Consider the following 21,328-nt stretch of genomic DNA (forward strand, 5'->3'; position numbering starts at 1 on the left):
CTGATTGGGGGGCAGATAAGATGGGGGCATGCTGCATGGGCACTGTAGTAGGATGCACATTGAAATGGAAATATCAGGTAGGCTAGTAGATGGTGAACACAAACATAAAATTAGTATTTGACAATTCCATCAGAAAAAAGTGTTTACAATATTCATATAAAACATTTTTGAAATGGACGGGGCAAACATAGGCCATGTGACTGATGAATAGGATGTCACTGGCCTTGGAAGAGGGCATGGTGCTGCTTCAAACAGCTGATCTGCAGGGGTGCTGGGATTCAGACCCCCACCGATTTAGACATTGATCTGTTCTGAGAATATGTTATTAATACTTTACTCAGGGAAAATCCCTTTAAATACTGAATATTGTCCTTCTGTAGCAGTCAACACAAATGATAAGACCTCCCATATAAATAGGGAATCCACGGTTTGTTTACTGCAGCTGTGAGCGGAATGTGTTATCTGTAAGGTAATCATCATTATAACAGTAGACGTAGAATTGGGATAACAACTGTATTGTTCTTTTCATAGGCCTAGAAAAGGTGCTTGCAGAAGAGCATTGCATTGATAAGCGAAATATGTAATTATTAAATTTATTCCTCCACTGTGTCTATCTTCCGATCCCCCCACTGTTTACATCTAGCGGTGCATGGGCATGGTCACATGGTCTGCTGCAGCCAATGACTGGCTACACCGTTAAAGCAACACCCGATGTAAACACTACAATGACTGGAAGATAGACACAGAGGTAAATTGCGGCGGACCAGAGCGGCATAGAGCAGGTAAGTACACTGACCAAAAATATAAATGCAACACTTTAGGTTTTGCTCCGATTTTGCATGAGCTGAACTCAAAGATCTGAAACATTTTCTTTCTACATACACAAGAGACCCATTACTCTCAAATATTGTTCACAAATCTGTCTAAATCTATGTTAGTGAGCACTTCTCCTTTTGCCGAGATAATCCATCCCACCTCACAGGTGTGGCATATCAAGGTGCTGATTAGACAGCATGAATATTGCACAGGTGTGCCTTAGACTACCCACAATAAAAGGCCATTCTGAAATGTGCAGTTTGATCACACAGCACATTGCCACAGATGTCGCAACGTTTAAGGGAGCATGCAATTGGCATGCTGACTGTAGGAATGTCTACCAGAGCTGTTGCCCATGCAATAATCATTTCTCTGCCATAAGCCGTCTCCAAAGGCGCTTCAGAGAATTTGGCAGTACATCCAACCGGCCTCACAACCGCAGACCACATGTAACCACACCAGCTCAGGACCTCCACATCCAGCATGTTCACCTCCATGATCGCACAAACTGTTTCAGAAACTATCTAAGGGAAGCTCATCTGCATGCTCATCGTTCTCATCGGGGTCTTGACCTGACTGCAGTTCGTTGTCGTAACTGACTTGAGTGGCCAAATGCTCACATTCGATGGCATCTGGAATGTTGGAGAGGCGTTCTGTTCCCGGATGAGTCGCGGTTTTCACTGTTCAGGGCATATGGCAAATAGCGTATGTGGCGTCGTGTGGGTGAGCGGTTTGCTGACATCAACGTTGTGGATTGAGTGGCCAACGGTGGCGTCGGAGTTATGGTATGGGCAAGTGTATGTTATGGACAATGAAAACAGGTGCATTTTATTGATGGCATTTTGAATGCACTGAGATACTGTGACTAGATCCTGAGGCCCATTGTTGTGCGATTCATCCGCGACCATCACCTTATGTTGCAGCATGATAATGCACGGCCCCGTATTGCAAGGATCTGTATATAATTCCTGGAAGCTGAAAACATCCCAGTTCTTGTAGGGCCAGCATACTCACCGGACATGTCACCCATTGAGCATGTTTGGGATGCTCTGGATCGGCGTATACGACATTGTGTTACAGTTCCTGACAACATTCTGCAACTTCGCACAACTATTGAAGAGGTGTGGACCAACATTCCACAGGCCACAATCAACAACCTGATCAACTCTTTTTAACGGAGATGTGTTGCACTGCGTGTGAGGCAAATGGTGGCCACACCAGATACTGACTTGTTTTCTGACCCCCCCACCCCCATCCCCCAGTAAGGCAAAACTGTGCACATTTCAGAGTTTCCCTTTATTGTGGGCAGTCTAAGGCACACCTGTGAAATATTCATGCTGTCTAATCAGCACCTTGATATGCCACACCTGTGAGGTGGGATGGATTATCTCGGCAAAGGAGAAGTGCTCACTAACACAGGTTTAGACAGATTTGTGAACAATATTTGAGAGTAATGGGTCTTTTGTGTATGTAGAAAATGTTTCAGATCTTTGAGTTCTGCTCATGCAAAATGGGAGCAAAACAGAAAGTGTTGCATTTATATTTTTGGTCAGTGTGTGAATCTTCTGATTCAGGGGGGAGTCTGCTGGTATTAGATAAAATGTCCTCATTCTTAGAGAACCCTTTTAAGTGCTGCAAAGAGATCCAGAAGAATCAATAACGAATAGCTAGATTTAGGGTCCATTCACACGTCCGTAAATGTGTCTGCACCCTTTCCGCAATTCTGCGGAACGGGTGCTGACCCATTCATTCTCTATGGGGCAGGAATGGATGCAGACAGCACACAGTGTGCTGTCCACATCCGCATTTCCGGAGCGCAGCCCTGATCTTCCTGTCAGCGGCTCCGGAAAAAAATAGAACATGTCCTATTCTTGTACGCAATTGCGGACAAGAATAGGCAGTTCTAATGGGGTGCCGGCCGGGTGTATTTCGGATCTGCAATTTGCGAAAGTGCAATACACTACTGACGTGTAAATGGACCCTTAGGATGACATTTAAGACTTTAATAAGAACAGTTTCTAGTTTCTAGCAAGTATGGTGTAGAACTAGATTTAGGGAAAGCAGAGTCACGGTTGACAGTAGACCAATTGTTCCAGATGAAGGGTACCAGAAAGGTGTCAAGAGATTTTTTTTTGTTTGTTTTTTTTTCCAATAATGGGGTCATGATAGCATTTTAAAAGAGGGAAAAAAGAGAGAGGTTAAATATTTGAGTTAGGCGAGTAATAAAAGCCTGGGGAGGAGGTTAAAGATAGACACTGAGAGGAAGATGACTATATAATCTGATAATGAAAGTATTTCTCAAGAAAGAAAATGAGGAAGTTACCGTAGGCAGCAGAAGGGTGAGCCAGGGGGTGGTAGACAACTGCCACTCGGAGGGAATATGGGTGAAAGAGTCTGAAGGTGTGGACCTGCCAAATGCACCCTGCCTGCTCTTGGATATGGGAGCATGAGAAAAACGTGGATAAGTTAGAGCAGCAGGGGAAGCAATATCAGACTGCTGTAGCCATGTTTCTGTTAAAGCCAGGGAATTTGAAAGGAATACAACATGAATTAAAGGGGTTGTCTCACTTCCGCAAATTACATTTATCATGTAGAGAAAGTGAATACAAGGCACTAACTAATGTATTGTGACTGTCCATATTGCTGGTTTGATTAATTTTTCCATCACATTACACTCTGCTCATTTCCACGGTTAGGACCACCGTGGATTCCTGCAGCGGTGGCCGTGCTGTCACGCAATAGGAAAAAGTGCCAACCTATGTGTACTTCCACAGTCCTGGCCACCAGAGAGGCTGGCACATTTTCTAATAGTGGGCAAGCACTGCCCCTACTGTTGGATTGCAGGGTGGTCTGTAACCATGGAAGTGTATATTGTGAAAAAAAATAAATCCAGCCAGCAAAGGAGGAAATATGGACAATCAAACACATACAAACCAAATAAAGTGCAAAGGTATATTATATTGCCAATGCTATGCTAATAACTTAGAGATGTTTTGCAAAAACTTTTTGTACAAAATTATTTGAGCCCGTCTGCCGCACGCCAAGGCGATCTCTAATCAGAAGGGTCCTAACACTAAAGCTCACCTCTTGGGTGTCATAACAGCGACCATGAAATTCAGGAAGTGTAGGTCCCACATGCATGCTGGACCCCTTTTGGTTCATTATGGTGCCAAAATGTCCCCCATTAAATCCAGGGACTATAAATACCAGCATGCATGCTGAGCAAACTAAGTACTCGTGCTAATTAAAATCAGCTCATGGCGCAACACAGGCTACAGGAGTGCCTTGTATTAACTTTTAACTACATGATTAATGCCATTTGCTGAAGTGAGACAACCCCTTTAAGGTGGATTTGCTGCAACCTGACCAAGAGTTCCAGAGCAGCAAGTTAAAGGAGATAGTAGAATACATACAACAGATATTAATCCGAGTTACAAGGTTTTTTTTGTATGGCAGGTAACTTGGTAAGAAGTTGAAGTTAGCAATAAGAGAAGGAGGACCAGGGTTAGGAGAGCTGTCTCCAGTGGAAAATAGCAGAAGACCAACTTTTGTGCTGCACAATGGATTCAGGTGGTTTAGGCTACCTTTACAGGATGAGATCCAACAGTTCGCTCAGTACGTGGATCACCATTAATTGCCATGCCAGACCTGTACTTTCCGTGCCACTCCTGTATACCCTATTTGTTTCAAATAGCAAGTATAGCCATGGGCCGGCAAGTGTTTTCCAGCAATTGGCAATGATCCACATGCTGACCTCTCTGCTGGCCCACCTTAAAGGGATTGTCCAGCCGGTAAAAATGATTTAGAAAACAGCTTAGGCTACTTTGACACTAGTGTCATTTAAATCCGGCGTTCAATTCCGACACCGGAACTGCCCGCCGGATCCGGAAAAACGTGTGAAAACGGATTACATTTGAATCCTACATTTGATCAGGATTTTGATCACAATGAAAGAATGCATTGGAAAAAACAGATCCGCCATTTATGGACTTTAACTTTTTTTTCACATTTTTCGGGTTTAACATGCAAAAGCCAGATCCGGTTTGACTGAACACACGGCGCCGGCGTTAATGCAAGTCAATTGGAAAAAGACCGGATCCGGCGTTCAGTCAAAGTGTTCAGGATTTTTGGCCGGAGGTAAAAATACAACATGCTACGGTTTTCTGAAAAGCCTGATCAGTCAAAAAGACTGAACTGAAGACATCCTGATGCATCCTGATTACTCTCCATTCAGAATGCATGGGGATAAAACTGATAAGTTCTTTTCCGGTATTGAGCCCCTAGGACGGAACTCAGCGCCGGAAAAGAAAAACGCTAGTGTGAAAGTACCCTGAGAACTCATACCCACCTTACTGATCTCCTGGCCCTTGGGTTCCAATGCTCCCGCTTTACACAGGTGACACATGCAGGTTTGGATTAGCCGAAACAGCATGTTTATTTCAAGAAAGAGGGTGTAAGTGACTGCCGAACATGGGGTGACAAAGGATAGGGCGGAAATCCAACATGCCCGATCATTACAGTTTTTATTTTTAAACTGTAATGATAATTGGGTTTCTCCCTGAGCCCATACCCAGCAGAAGGTGGCACATTGCCTTAACAATCGCAGGTATCAGCCATTTATCTAAGGTGCGTGCCCAATGTTACCCTTTGTGCATTAAACATAATTATTCCGTCACTTGTCATAATGTAGAACTGCTACATTCTACACCAAACCTTCTAAATCCTTGATAAAGGTCACTGTCTCGCCTGTAGCTCACAACCCTATGTAAACTCCTTCTCCAAAGGACACCCAAATATAACTAGCAGTAAGCAACCGTGACTAGGTGTGTCACAAGTATGCAATAGAACAATCAAGACCTGGCTTAAAGGGAACCTGTCACCGGGATTTTGTGTATAGAACTGAGGACATGGGCTGCTAGATGGCCGCTAGCACCTCCGCAATACCCAGTCCCCATAGCTCTGTGTGCTTTTATTGTGTAAAAAAAACGATTTTACACATATGCAAATTAATATAAATCATATCTTACTTGTGTGACCAGAGAAGAGTCATATTTTCAAGCTCTGACTCATCTCAGGTTAAATCCCGGTGACAGGTTCCCTTTAAGGCCAGATTACGCAGAACACCTCTTGCCCCAGACTGATAAACCGCTGCCAATTTATCAATACGCGGGAAGACGACGGGGGCTCTACTCTGCTTACAATGTGGCATTGTCACCAATGTTAAAGGGGGTCGTGTAGTGCAACTGCTGGTCCCGTTCACTAGACCCCTTCACGTTGGGACATCTCTACAAGGGGGGCGACATGCAGGTAATGGAAGCAGTGCTGGCACGATAACCCTTCAGATGATCCGTGAGGGATCTGGGAGTTGGACCTCCACCAATGTCATAGTAACATAGTTTATAAGACATTTGTCCATCCAGTTCGGCCTGTTATCCTGCAAGTTGATCCAGAGGAAGGCAAAAAAATCCCCGTGAGGTAGAGGCCAATTTTCCACTTTTGCGGGGGGAAATTCCTTCCTGACTCCAATCAGGCAATCAGAATAACTCCCTGGATCAACAACCCCTCTAGTAACTGTAGCCTATACCAGGGGTCTGCAACCTTTAAGACATAAAGAGCCACTTGGACCCGTTTCCGAAGGGGGGAAAAAAAACTGGAAGCCGCAAAACCATTGCGACATTTAAAACAAATATAACACTGCATATATTGTTCCTTACCTTAATGCTATATACAGGATCGTGCAGTCAGCTGTCAATCTGAAGAAAAAAAGGACTTTTTCGCTTAACAATGTAAAATATATTTTTGCAAATTAATAGCTAATTAAAATATTTAATTTACCTGGTTAATGGGATTTTTGCTCCTGAACCTCCTCATCAGCCAGTAATACCAGACCTCCTCCAATCATGTGGCAGTAATACCAGACCCCCCTTCAATCATGTGCCAGTAATACCAGACCCCCCTCCAATCATGTGCCAGTAATACCAGACCCCCCTCCAATCATGTGCCAGTAATACCAGCCTATCAGAGGAACAGGAAAGGGACACACCTCCCTGCCCTGCTCCTCCGCACAGCCTTCTGTTTGTATCGCTGTCCTGAGGACAGATCACAATGGAAGCGCTCATCTCAGTGCCTGCCCCACTGCCGCACACACACTGCCGCTGGCCTGGGGGGATTTGATCAAACCTGTCCTCCCCGCATTATTTCCTGGAGGGGATCCGTCCCCCCCGCTTCCTACGCCCATGCTGGAGCCGCGGCAAAGGTTCAAAAGAGCCGCGGGTTGCCGACACCGCCTATACTATTATTACGCTCCATCCAGCCCTCTGGGGCTCAGTTCACCATCACCACCTCTTCTGGCCTAGGTCATATCCTGAGGATAGGTCGTCAATATCCTAAACCGGCCCTTCTCATAAATATCGGTAGGATATGCCCCCAACGTCTGATAGGTGCCGGTCCTATCTCTAGAACGCAGCCTGCAAAGAGAAGGAGAGCGGACCGTGCATGCACAGCTGCCATCTATTCATTTCTATGGCTGGCTAGCTTGGCTATTTTTGGAAGTCCCATAGAAATGAATGGGAGGCGCACCGCTCCATTCACTTCTATGGGGCTAACCGAAATACTTTAGTCGAGCAAGAGCTCGTCTGTTTTCGGCAGCCCCATAGAAATAAATGCATCCTAGCGATACCCCTCCCCCAATGTGTGATATGGGATAACCTCTTTAACCTAGGAGCAGCCATGAAGGCACATGTCTACAAGCGGTTTACATGACCTTACTTTATTGGTCAACATTAGCGGCGAAAACCATCGATATCGCACTACGAACACAAAGAATGATAATTGCGGTCATAAGATCACTGAAAAAAAAGGATTTTATGTCTCAACGTTGTAGATTGCATTTCGCCTGAGAAATGTGCGCGGAGCAGAGCTACTATACCGCCCTGGTAAACACACAGCAGGAGTGCCCCTCTTTTAGAAGCCGAGTGCTCCTCTACTACAGACTGCTTGGTATTTTTAAAAGTAGCAGTGTAATACACAAACCTCTGATGATGTCAGCTTGTTATTGACTTTCCAAGTCTGAATGACTGAGCAAAGGAGAGGGGGTGGGGTGAAATCAATCTATTGCAGGCTGGGTGACCAGGCATGCAAAAATGAGCTTCAAGGTTGTGGAGGGGGATGGGAGACACCGAGCCTGCATGTTAAAGAGGCTTCTCAAAGCATCCGCTCTCCACAGAGGCCTACAGAGCTGGTTCCTGGATTCCTACAGTCTAGGAAGGAGGCACAGCTGATTTAGGGGAAGGAGTGTAGACATTTGGCAGCCATTAACTCTTTCCTCACAGGGAAAACACCAGCTCAACCATATACAGTTCTCACCTCAAATATATCTGTATATTAAAAGGGTTGTGCCAGGATTTGCAAATTATCACTGGGCCCCCACCTAGTCCAGGGAAATGGAGTGGCAGAATGGCGCTATTCATTCTCTATGGGACTGCCGGAGGTCAGACCCCACCAATCCCGTGGATAACGTGGCACAACCCCTTTAATGATGACCAATGATAAAGGGGTATCCTAGAAAGTGATGGCTTATCACTAAGGCCTCCTGCACACAAACGTGTGCGTCCCGTGGCCGCGTTACAGCCCGCAATGCACGAACACCCACCGTGGGGCAGCCGCAGCGGATCGCGGACCCATTCACTTTAATGGGTCCGCGATCCGCCCGTTCGGCAAAAAGATAGGACATGTTCTATCTTTTTGCGGAATGAAACCCCACAGAAGCACTCCATAGCGCTTTCGTTCCGCCCGTGTATTGCGGATCCGCATATGCGGTCCGCATGATGGGCACAGGACACCTACGGTGGTGTGCAATAGGCCTAAGGTAGGCCATCAGTTTATGATGTGACCTCTGGGATCCCCACCGATCCGAAGAATGAAGGGGGTCACGATGCTGGCGTAGCCGTGCTTTGCCTTCTCAGTTTTTCCTCCATAGCGGCTCTCCCGGCGATGGCGCCAGTCCTGATCATTTAAGGGCCACCTGCACACGTTTGCGGAGTACGTCCGCAAGGATTCCAGTGCAGAAAAACCGCAGCCGCAGTATCAGCAAAGTCTATGAGATTACATAAATCTCATGAACACTTTGCAGATTTTTGCACGGATTTCATAATCTGCAGCATGTCAATTATAGGCGGAGTTCACCCTTTTCAATGGAAGGGGAAATCCGCACCAAAAACCGCTGTTAGGCCACCTGCATACGGGTGCTGGTGAGCACACATAGGATCCGCACAAATATCTGGGCGCTTCTGCAGCATATCTGCACCAAAATCTGCAATGTCTAATTGCGGATTTGATGCGGTTTTCCCGCAGAGCCCACCCTTCTATTGAAGCTAAACCGGCAAACATAACTAACATGCCATTTAATTTCAAATCCAGGCGGCAGGTCAATTCCACACAGAAAATTCCGCCTTACTGAAATCTGATAAGAAGCCGCACAGTTTAGGCCGGGTTCACATCACCGTTTTTCTGATTCGACATAAAAACTGAATTTTTTTTATTTCCCATTTTGTCAGTTCCGTCAGAGGTCCGTTATTTTAGACAAGAGAAAGAGTCCTGCATGCAAAGAGATTTTTTTTTTAGAATCAGGGACAGGTGACTGAAGCTGCGCATTTTTCATGTGCCACAATTACACAACAATACCGAACGGCCCCTTAATACCGCCAGCCACAGCGCTCCCATTATACATCCGCCATTTCCGTACTCATAACATAGCCACAGGGCCCACAATGCAGTCATCGCTAGCCAGCCACAGTACAGTGCACCCTACTGTAATGGGGGTCATTTACTTACAGTGGTGCACTGGTTTTTGTAAAAGAGTAAAAAGAGTCACAAGATCCTGTTTTGTGACTTCTGAAACGTCAGTGGGACAATATTTTGTTGCATTGGCACTTTTGAGCCAAACTTGGGCATGACGGGGGCCTGGCCATGGGGCTTTTCATAAATGACCCCTAATAAGTCTAATAGTCCTCATGGGCCGATGATCAGGACTGGACGCATCTATGAACTTTCTTGCACCTGATCGTTGCTGTGCGTAACACTCGTTTGTCAGGTGATCATATCTATTATGCGGCATTAGAAACGGGCGGTTATTGGAGATGTGAATGGGATGTGCTGCTGATAAGTGCACACTGGGGGTCATGTATCAAGGGACTTGTGACTAGAGTAGTCGTAAAAATAGTCACAAGTCCTCTTTTTGACCAGCCACATGACAATATTAGGTTGCACGGCTGGTTTCAAAGTTGGGCAGAGCAGGGGTGTGTCGGGGACTCGGGGGCCATTCCGGGCCTCTGGCCCCGGCAAATTTACTACACCAGCCTGCCTTAGGCTACTTTCACACTAGTGTTTTTGCTGGATCCGGCAGGGTTCAGCAAAAACGCTTCCGTAACTGATAATACAACCATCTGCGTCCGTTATGAACGGATACAGTTGTATTATCTTTAACATTGCCAAGACGGATCCGTCATTAACTACATTGAAAGTCAATGGGGGACGGATCAGTTTTCTATTGAGTCAGAGAAAATGGGTCCATCCCCATTGACTTGCATTGGGGTAATGCCAGATCCGTCTTGCTCCGCATCCCATGACGGAAAGCAAACTGCATCATTTTGCGGTTTTCTCTCCGGTCTGGGAACACAACTAAACGGAACGGAATGTGTTTTGGAGCACTTTGTTCTGTCCCCATTGACAATGGGGACACAACTGAAGCGTTTTTTTACGGTATTGAGCCCCTATGACGGATCTCAATACCGGAAAACTTAAACGCTAGAGTGAAAGTAGCCTTAGATCAGCCAAATTTATGACGAGGCCTTGTCATAAATTAGTCTAATCCTCTGGGAAAGGGGAAACGTGTAAATGTGCCCCGCTGTATGTACAGATTGGTCATCCGCCTACTAGCGATAATTGCTGCATGTAAATGGTACTTAACGAGCGTCACTCAACATGCTCCATCGTTGGACATGCTGTTAATGGGTGGAAAATCTGCCTGTGTCAAAGTTCCTGTAGTCACAGTGTCCCCACAACACAGCTATTAACAGTGGCTCCATAATGGTAGCAAACTTACAGAAGTGCCGATGAATAGGCCTCATTCAGATGGCTGTATCACACCTCTGCTTAAAGGGCCACTTTCTGGTTAGTGTTGACCAATGTCTTTGTGAGATGATTATATGGCACTCACTAATATATCCTTTAAAATTCTGCACCGTCCTCTAGATTTAATAAGGTATGCTCCCATGCCTACAATGTCTTTTACTCTGTCCACACAGAGGTCCTGTCCATAAAATGGCCTCTGGTGGAGGGTCATGTGATCCAGCAAATCACCTCCATGTGATGTCTCCTCCATACTAATACACTGCCATCTGTACTTGTTCTGTTGGGAGTTTAGTGCAGGTACCGTGTGTTTGAAAGGAGGAGACATCCCATGGAGGCGATTTGCTGGATCACATGACCCTCCAGCGGCCATTTTCAGTTTGTTTTTTTATGCAACATGATCAGGTCTTGATCATAAAAGGAGAGAAAGTATTAAGGACAGATACAACTTTTCTGTCTTTTTGAATCCACTCCTGGTTTTGGCCTCAAAAACTGCATAAAAAAAACCTAATGGGGGTCATTTATCAAACTGGTGTGTTGTAGTCTTCCCTGGCCCACAGACCAGCGCATAGCACATGGACCTTTCGCCGACGGAGACCTCTGCGCCCAGCAGCTGTGACAGGACATACACAGGAAGATATCCACTCCAATGGTTTACCCTGACACTGAGAGACATGATGACAATACACAATATATCAAATACACATCCTAATACAATTTCCACAACAGGTGTAAAGTAAAACTGGCTTAGTTGCTCATAGCAACCAATCAGATTCCTCCTTTCATTGTCCAAAGGAGCTGTGAAAAATGGAAGGTGGAAGCTGATTGATAAGTGACCCCATAGATGTGTGGCAGCAGGAAAGGTCTGACGTACATTCACCTAAACACAGACTGGAACATTTACCATAGGTGTTTTATTTGCATTTGTGGCCTAAATTCCTCTTCTTTTTCCCTAAGACATTAGCATCATGAAACCAAATATCACCAAACAGGATGTACATGACGCTTCACAGTTTCTTGAAGACCACAGACTCCAGATATGACACGACGCTGTGTAGGCAGAAGTAACATCACGGCATGCTGCTTATAATGATTGCTGCTGAGGTGGCCTTAGGAATTTACAATGTGTAAAATTCAGACATGAATGGCTCATCTGCATTTGGCTTTAGTTCACGGCGCGGGAGAACCAAGAGTAAAAAAAAAAAAAACATAACATAAGGGTAAAGTTCACACTGGCTTTTTTGGAGAAGGTTTTGTGGCAGACTTTCCTGAAGGCTTTTCAGCCAAAGCCAAAAGTGGATCCAGCAGGAAGGAGAAGTCCTTCCTTTATGTTTCTGATCCCTGTAGGAGAATCAGCCTCAAGACTTCCTCCAGAAAGCTCGTTGTGAACCGACCCATGGACATGTCATCTTAAATCTTTATCCCCTGATGAGATTTTTGTTGTTGAATGAGATCGTCTTGAGAGATTACCAATATAGTTTCAGCCCTAAGCTTAAAGGAGAACTTTAAAGGAGTTGTTCCCTAGGATAAGGGATAAGTGTCCCAACGTGGATTTGCCTGCTGGGGCCCCTACCAATCACAAGAAGGGGACCCATGCTCCCTCATTTAAATGGACTTGAGCTGTGATGGCTAACCTCTGGCACTCCAGCTGTGGTAAAACTACAACTCCCAAGATGCACACATGCTTGGCTGTTCACAGAACTCCATAGAAATGAATGCTGGGAGTCGTAGTTTCACCACAGCTGGAGCGCCGGAGGTTAGCCATCACGGCACTAGAGGGTCAGACATGTTCTCTGACACCCCAATCAGCTCTATGGGACTGTTGGAGATAGTCAAGCGCATGTACTCCGCTATCTCCGACAGTCCCATAGGGTTGAATTGAGCAGCGGGCACACTCATGACTGCCGCTCCATTCATCTCTCGGGAAGAGTTAGGCCCCTTTCACACGGGCGACTTTTCCGTGCGGCGAACGTATGGCACCCGCACTGAATCCTGACCCATTCATTTCTATGGGGCTGTGCACATGAGCGTTGTTTTTAACGCATCACTTGTACGTTCAGTGCAAATCGCAGCATGCTCTATAATGTCCGATTTTGACGTGACGCAGGCCCCATAGAAGTGAATGGGGTGTGTGAAAATCGGATGGCATCCGCAAGCAAGTACGGATGCCGTGCGATTTGCACGCATGGTTGCTAGGAGACCATCGGGATGGAGACCCGATCATTATTATTTTCCCTTATAACATGGTTATAAGGGAAAATAATAGCATTCTGAATACAGAATGCATAGTAAACCAGCGCTAGAGGGGTTAAAATAAAATAAAAAATAATTTAACTCACCTTAGTCCACTTGTTCGCGAAGCCGGCATCTCCTTGTGTCTCCGCTGCTGAGGAACAGGACCTGGGATGAGCTGCTCCATTAAATAGAGCTTAAGGACCTTCGATGACGTCACTCCGGTCATCACATGATCTTTTACCATGGTGAATCACCATGGTAAAAGATCATGTGACGTACCATGTGATGACCGGAGTGACGTCATCGAAGGTCCTTAACCGGTATTTAATGGAGCAGCTCATCCCAGGTCCTGTTCATCAGCAGCGGAGACACAAGGAGATGCCGGCTTCGCGAACAAGTGGACTAAGGTGAGTTAAATTATTTTTTATTTTATTTTAACCCCTCTAGCGCTGGTTTACTATGCATTCTGTATTCAGAATGCTATTATTTTCCCTTATAACCATGTTATAAGGGAAAATAATACAATCTTCAGAACATCAATCCCAAGCCCGAACTTCTATGAAGAAGTTCGGGTTTGGGTACCAAACATGCGCGATTTTTCTCACGCGAGTGCAACGCATGACAATGTTTTGCACTTGCGCAGAAAAAATCGCGCATTTTCCCGCAACGCACCCGGCTCTTAGCCGGGCCAAAAAAATGACGCCCGTGTGAAAGAGGCCTTAGGAATTCCCCATACACATTACAGCATCGGTGGGTTCAGGTGACAATACACTAATGTGTATGAGGGCCTTAACGGGGTTGTGCAGGCAGTATATATTGATGATCTATCCTCAGGATAGGCCATCAATATCTGATCAAAGGGGGTCCGACACCGCTGCCGATTAGCTCATATGAGCGCTACTGCCTGTCGTCTCGGAAGCGCAGTGTAATTACGAGTACTTGCACCGGTCACTTGAATGGAGCGAGCACTTGTAATTACACTGCACCACCACTGCAAGGGAGACGATGCACAGTGTAGTAAAGGGGAAGTAGTGCTTGCATGGAGCTCCGCCTCCTCTTCAAATAGGTCATCACTTTAGACTGCCTGCACAACCGATTGCTGAAATAACAAGTTAATCTGCTGACGGCTTTTTACATACTTTCAGGATCACAATCCCTGTCACATGAAGAGACAACAATATTTTTTAGGCCTGTATAAAAGATCCAATCAGCTGACAATGATCTATTGCGCTAATCCATCAATCCGTTATCTACAAGTTTTGCCTACGCAGGGCAGTGTGTTCAGGACCTTCACCTCTTCTGCCAGTACATACAAACAATGGGATGGGGTCATAAACCACGGCCAGCTGAAAGGATTGGGCATGTTTGATGCCACCTGCCGGCAGGGAAGAGTCAGGAGATCTCCCCAATGTGTATAGCCCGGTTTTAGCCTATAACAGGTTGTTCTTATTAAGCCACATATGTAAACAGAAATGTAAGTTTTTATAAAATTTAAAAAATGTACTGGTAAATTCCTCTACGGTACATATGGGAGTCATAAAAAAAATCTACTTTCACATAGGTTTCTAGAATTCACTGAGACCAGGTTAATAATTGAGCAGCTGAAATAAATTTACCTGTTATATCTAACTTTGAATGCAACCTATGAAGATTCCTAAGCCTTAGGCCCCTTTCACACAAGCGAGTTTTCCACGCGGGTGCAGTGCGCGACGTGAGCGCATAGCACCCACATGGAATCCGGACCCATTCATTTTTATGTTTCTCTGTACATGAGCGTTTTTTTTCTCACGCATCAGTTCTGCGTTGCGTGAAAAACGCAGCATGTTCTATATTTAGCATTTTTCACGCAGCCCTGGCCCCATAGAAGTGAATGTGGCTTCAGTGAAAAACGCATTGCATCCGGAAAGCAAGTGCGGGTGCGATGCGTTTTTCACTGATGGTTGCTAGGAGATGTTGTTTGTAAACCTTCAGTTTTTTTATTATGTGTATAAAAAAACACATAAAAGAAAACTGAACAACTGAACGCAATCGCAGACAAAACTGACTGAACTTGCTTGCAAAATGGTGCGAGTTTCACTGAACGCACCCAGAACGCATCCGGACCTAATCCGTTACGCTCGTGTGAAAGAGGCCTAATAGAAAAAATAAAATGACTGCAGTAAATTAGCATACATCAGCTATGAGTAAATAAAACATAAAAATTGCACGTGAAAACATAGTTAATGGCCTTAAAAAAACAAACCACCATGTATTGAATGAAGAACAGAAAGCGTGTTGTAGCCTCTTCATTGTTATTTATAGATTTGTTTCTAGGAGGTTCTTGTCTTAATTGCTGTCCTTACACATATCAAGTAAGTTCCTTCACTGACAAATAATCGCTCCTTTATACAAAAACACACAAGACTTCGATGTAACCCTATCTTTTCTAACCATTTGTCAGACATATAGCAATAGTCATAACAATAGCGGCTGTAGAAATTGCAGTTCCACCAGGGTCCTGAAGAAGCTCTGTTAGGAGCAGCGGTGGTCTGTTACTAATATTGTTTGGGCAATTGCTATGCTGGGTTCAGTGACCATCTACCTTTGCCTGGTTGATTAGGGTGGAGTTGCTGATTGTCTAGTCCAGGGTTGGCCAACCTGCGGCCCTCCAGCTGTTGTAAAACTACAATTTCCACCGTGCCCTGCTGTAGGCTGATAGCTGTAAGCCAGGCATGTCCAAACTGCAGCCCTCCAACCGTTGCAAAACTACAACTCCCAACATGCCCTAATAGCTGTAAGCTATCCAGGCATGCTGGGAGTTGTAGTTTTGCAACAGCTGGAGGGCCGCACTTTGGACATGCCTGCTGTAAGCAGTCTAGGCATGCTGGGAGTTGTAGTTTTGCAACAGCTGGAGGGCCACAGGTTGGTCATTCCTGGTCTAGTCTTTATACCAGCTGTCTGGTAGAGCGTTTTCTGGGTGCATTCTGTTTTATATAGTTTGTACTTTGTTCTATATTCTGGGGTCTGTAGTTCCACAATTGCATCTTGTTCTAGTCTAGTGTGTTTTCTGTGAATTCCAGGATTTGTAGTTCCACAGTCTTTCTTGAGGTGCTGTTGTATAGTCCAGGCCACTGATACTAGTCATGACGTCACTGGGCCAGCAGTAAACAGTGAGAAGGCTGAGGCACTGCTGGAGCGCCGCTGCCTTCTCAAACAGCTGATCGGCGGGGGTCCCGGGTGTCGGACCCCGCCAATCAGATGCTGATGATCTATCCAGAGGATGAAGTGAATGAGGCTGAGCCGCAATACCAAGCACAGCCGCTATACAATACAATGTAGGGCGCTGTGCTTGGTGAGCACGGAGAAGGCTGAGGCGCTCACAGGAGCGCCAGTGCCTTCTCAAACAGCTGATCGGCGGCAGACCGGAGGATAGGAAAACCCCTTTAGTAGATCCAATAAGGCTGAGGCTACACAGGATAAGAAATCGCAAATAATGTAAGTAAATGGGGTTGTGTTGTGATGACAACTGCCGCTGGATTGCTTGTGGGTTGTGGCAACTTGTAGGTCGCAATGGGACTCATGGATCAGTAAAAACGCTTCCGTCATAATAATACAACTGCCTGCATCCGGTATGAACTATGTATTATCTCTAAAATAGCCAAGACGGATCCGTTACTAAAACCATTGTAAGTCAATGGGGGACGGATCTATTTTTTTTTGTGTCCGAGGAAACGGAACCGGCACCGTTGACTTACGCTGTGTTTCATGCCGGATCCATCTTGCTCCGCATCCCATGATGCACTCAAAAATGCTGCTTGCAGCGTTTTCTGCACGCCATGGGAATGCAACCAAACGGAACAGAATGCATTCTGGTACATTCCGTTTAGTTTTGTCCCCATGGATAATGAATGGGGACAAAATGGAAGCGTTTTCCTCCGGTATTGAGATTCTATGACGGATCTCAATATCGGAAAGGAAAAGCGTTGATGTGAAAGGATCCTGATGTGGAATGTATGCACTGCAATCTATGGCCGTGCAATATGTGTCGCAGCGGCAGCCACCATGTGGTAACAAAGTGTAGGACATGTTCCATCATTTTGCAGAACGGACATACGGATGCGGGGGACACGCAGATCATCCGTGTGCTTTCTGCAAACCATATGTCTGTTTAATACAAATCACAGATCTATGGTAGTCAATGGGTCCCCCCCAAAAGAAGCAGACATGGACCGCGTTTGCATTTTGCCGATCTGCGATTTGTGGACCGCATTAGGCCATGTACATGATGCCTAATGTAGACAAGTGAGTTTATCTGCTGAGATGATGCAAGTAAATGAATCTACAAAGAAAGATCTCAGAACTGACTGGATACAATTCAAGTCCCTGAACCAGAAGAACAACGTCTGTAAATTATTCATCTTCATACTGAACCAGTGATGGCGGTATCGCTCGCAGTTCAGTTTGCAGGATTTAAAGGACACCTTTGTGGCTCGCTCCTGTCCCTCTCAAAATTCAACTCATCTAAGGGTCCTGCTTTTTTTAGCAGATAAAAAAGTATTTTCTCTCTGCTGCTTTTGAGGGAGGCCCTGAACCGAGCCTTAAACGCAGATGTGAACAAGCCCTAAAAAAGGTTAGACATTCTGTCAGGAGGGCACAGAATGGGCCAGGAGAATGAGCTGCCAGACAGGCACTCTGGTGGCTTTCTGCAGCTGCTATGTACTGTGAAACACAGAAGCCACAGAAGGAAATAGATTTAAATTAAAAATTTGCACTATTACAAAAGTTTTGTTTGTTTTTTAAGCCAAAAATATATCTAATTCGGTAATAAAAAAAAACCACTTACAATATGTGGACACGGAACAGGGAACAGCTAGGTGTGGTGAATATTTTGCTTCAAAAACTTTTGTAATTCAGTAAAGTGTTGCATACCAATTTTGTATTTTACTCCATTAATTGCAAACATTGGTATCAGCCTTAAATATCCCCAGCATGCTAGGAATCCTGCATGGACTGTTGGTGCTACATGTGGATGGAGTCAAGGAAACCTTATCCTTCAGAATCACACTAGAAACTGGCAAATATTTTTGGGGTGGAATCCACACTGAAAAGCCATGATTTGTAAATTCACCCCAATGGCAGTGTTTCTCTGGCTTGTGAACACTTGTGTAACTGTGTGCATTATATTTCTGGGTGACTTTTCTAGCTGTGTGTCCTGTGTCTCTGGCTGTACTTGTGTAGCTGTGCGTCCTGTGTCTCTGGCTGTACTTGTGTAGCTGTGTGTCCTGTGTCTCTGGCTGTACTTGTGTAGCTGTATGTGCTGTGTCTCTGGCTGTACTTGTGTGGCTGTGTGTCCTGTGTCTCTGGCTGTACTTGTGTAGCTGTGTGTCCTGTGTCTCTGGCTGTACTTGTGTGGCTGTGTGTCCTGCGTCTCTGGCTGTACTTGTGTGGCTGTGCGTCCTGTGTCTCTGGCTGTACTTGTGTGGCTGTGTGTCCTGTGTCTCTGGCTGTACTTGTGTAGCTGTGTGTCCTGTGTCTCTGGCTGTACTTGTGTGGCTGTGTGTCCTGCGTCTCTGGCTGTACTTGTGTGGCTGTGTGTCCTGTGTCTCTGGCTGTACTTGTGTAGCTGTGTGTTCTGTGTCTCTGGCTGTACTTGTGTGGCTGTGCGTCCTGTGTCTCTGGCTGTACTTGTGTAGCTGTATGTGCTGTGTCTCTGGCTATACGTGTGTAGTTGTGTGTCCTGTGTCTCTGGCTGTCTGTGTAGCTGTGTGTTCTGTGTCTCTGGCTGTACTTGTGTAGCTGTGTGTCCTGTGTCTCTGGCTGTACTTGTGTAGCTGTGCGTCCTGTGTCTCTGGCTGTACTTGTGTGGCTGTGTGTCCTGTGTCTCTGGCTGTACTTGTGTAGCTGTGTGTCCTGTGTCTCTGGCTGTACTTGTGTGGCTGTGTGTCCTGCGTCTCTGGCTGTACTTGTGTGTCCTGTGTCTCTGGCTGTACTTGTGTAGCTGTGTGTTCTGTGTCTCTGGCTGTACTTGTGTGGCTGTGTGTCCTGTGTCTCTGGCTGTACTTGTGTAGCTGTGTGTCCTGTGTCTCTGGCTGTACGTGTGTAGCTGTATGTGCTGTGTCTCTGGCTATACGTGTGTAGTTGTGTGTCCTGTGTCTCTGGCTGTACTTGTGTAGCTGTGTGTCCTGTGTCTCTGGCTGTCTGTGTAGCTGTGCGTCCTGTGTCTCTGGCTGTACTTGTGTAGCTGTGCGTCCTGTGTCTCTGGCTGTACTTGTGTAGCTGTGCGTCCTGTGTCTCTGGCTGTACTTGTGTAGCTGTGTGTCCTGTGTCTCTGGCTGTACTTGTGTAGCTGTGTGTCCTGTGTCTCTGGCTATACGTGTGTAGCTGTGTGTACTGTGCTGTACAGCTGTTTGTGGTAGGTGTGACAGTGCTGGTGCAGCTGTGTGTTGTATTGCTAGCTATGTTGTACAGCTGTGCTGCAGGACTACCAACAAAAATTTTCCTTTTTTCTGGACAACTCATCCCAATATCGCAGACAACCAACATTTTGTACGGACAAATTGAAAAACTACAATGAATGATAAACACAGGTAATACAGGTCTATAGCTCAGTATACTGATAAGAAACCATTACCGGCATTTACTGTGAGGTGTAAAATTATGAGAATTACCACCAAAAAATTCTACTCAAGTACCGATAGCCTCAGAAAAATAATGGAGAGATTTTATTTTTTTCATGGACACCGAAAAAGTCACCTATTTTTACGGACTGTCCAAAATGATCTGGACAGTTGGCAACCCTGCTGTGCTGTTGTAGCTGTGTGTCTGGCAGTGTATGTTGTGTTTATATATATTGTGTCTTTGGCAGGCTTGTACAGCCGTTTGTGGTGTGTGTCTAATGGTGCTTATGTGTGTTGTGCGACTGGCAGTGCTGTAGAGCTGTGTGTGTTGCATTCCTGTCAGTGTGGTAGGGCTATGTGTGTTGCGTCCCTGACAGAGTTGTGGAGATGTGTGTGGGTGGTGTGTCTCTGGCAGTGCGGTAGAGCTGTGTGTGTTGTGTCCCTGGCAGTGCTGGTGTATTTGTGTTGTGTACCTGTCAGTGTGGTAGTACTGTGTGTGTGTTGTGTTCCTGTCAGTGTGGTAGTGCTCTGTGTGTTGTGTCCCTGGCAGTGTGGTACAGCTGTGTGTGTGTGTGTTGTGTCCCTGGCAGTGTGGTAGAGCTGTGTGTGTGTGTGTTGTGTCCCTGGCAGTGTGGTAGAGCTGTGTGTGTGTGTGTTGTGTCCCTGGCAGTGTGGTAGAGCTGTGTGTGTGTTGTGTCCCTGGAAGTGTCGTAGAGTTGTGTGTGTGTGTGTGTGTTGTGGAGCTGTGTGTGTTGTGTCCCTGGCAGTGTCGTAGAGTTGTGTCCCTGGCAGTGTCGTGGAGTTGTGTGTGTTGTGTCCCTGGCAGTGTCGTGGAGTTGTGTGTGTTGTGTCCCTGTCAGTGTGGTAGAGCTGTGTGTGTTGTGTCCCTGGCAGTGTTGTGGAGCTGTGTGTGTTGTGTCCCTGGCATTGTTGTGGAGCTGTGTGTGTGTTGTGTCCCTGGCAGTGTTGTGGAACTGTGTGTGTTGTGTCTCTGGCAGTGTTGTGGAGCTGTGTGTGTTGTGTCCCTGGCAGTGTGGCAGAGCTGTGTGTGTTGTGTCCCTGGCAGTGTGGCAGAGCTGTGTGTGTTGTGTCCCTGGCAGTGTTGTGGAGCTGTGTGTGTGTTGTGTCCCTGGCAGTGTGGCGGAGCTGTGTGTGTTGTGTCCCTGGCAGTGTGGCAGAGCTGTGTGTGTTGTGTCCCTGGCAGTGTGGCAGAGCTGTGTGTGTTGTGTCCCTGGCATTGTTGTGGAGCTGTATGTGTTGTGTCCCTGGCAGTGTGGCAGAGCTGTGTGTGTGTTGTGTCCCTGGCAGTGTGGCAGAGCTGTGTGTGTTGTGTCCCTGGCATTGTTGTGGAGCTGTATGTGTTGTGTCCCTGGCAGTGTGGCAGAGCTGTGTGTGTGTTGTGTCCCTGTGTGTTGTAGAGCTGTGTGTGTTGTGTCCCTGGCAGTGTGGCAGAGCTGTGTGTGTGTTGTAGAGCTGTGTGTGTTGTGTCCCTGGCAGTGTGGCAGAGCTGTGTGTGTTGTGTCCCTGGCAGAGCTGTGTGTGTTGTGTCCCTG

This window comes from Bufo gargarizans, chromosome 4 (assembly GCF_014858855.1).
Source record: "Bufo gargarizans isolate SCDJY-AF-19 chromosome 4, ASM1485885v1, whole genome shotgun sequence".
Lineage (NCBI taxonomy): Eukaryota > Metazoa > Chordata > Amphibia > Anura > Bufonidae > Bufo > Bufo gargarizans.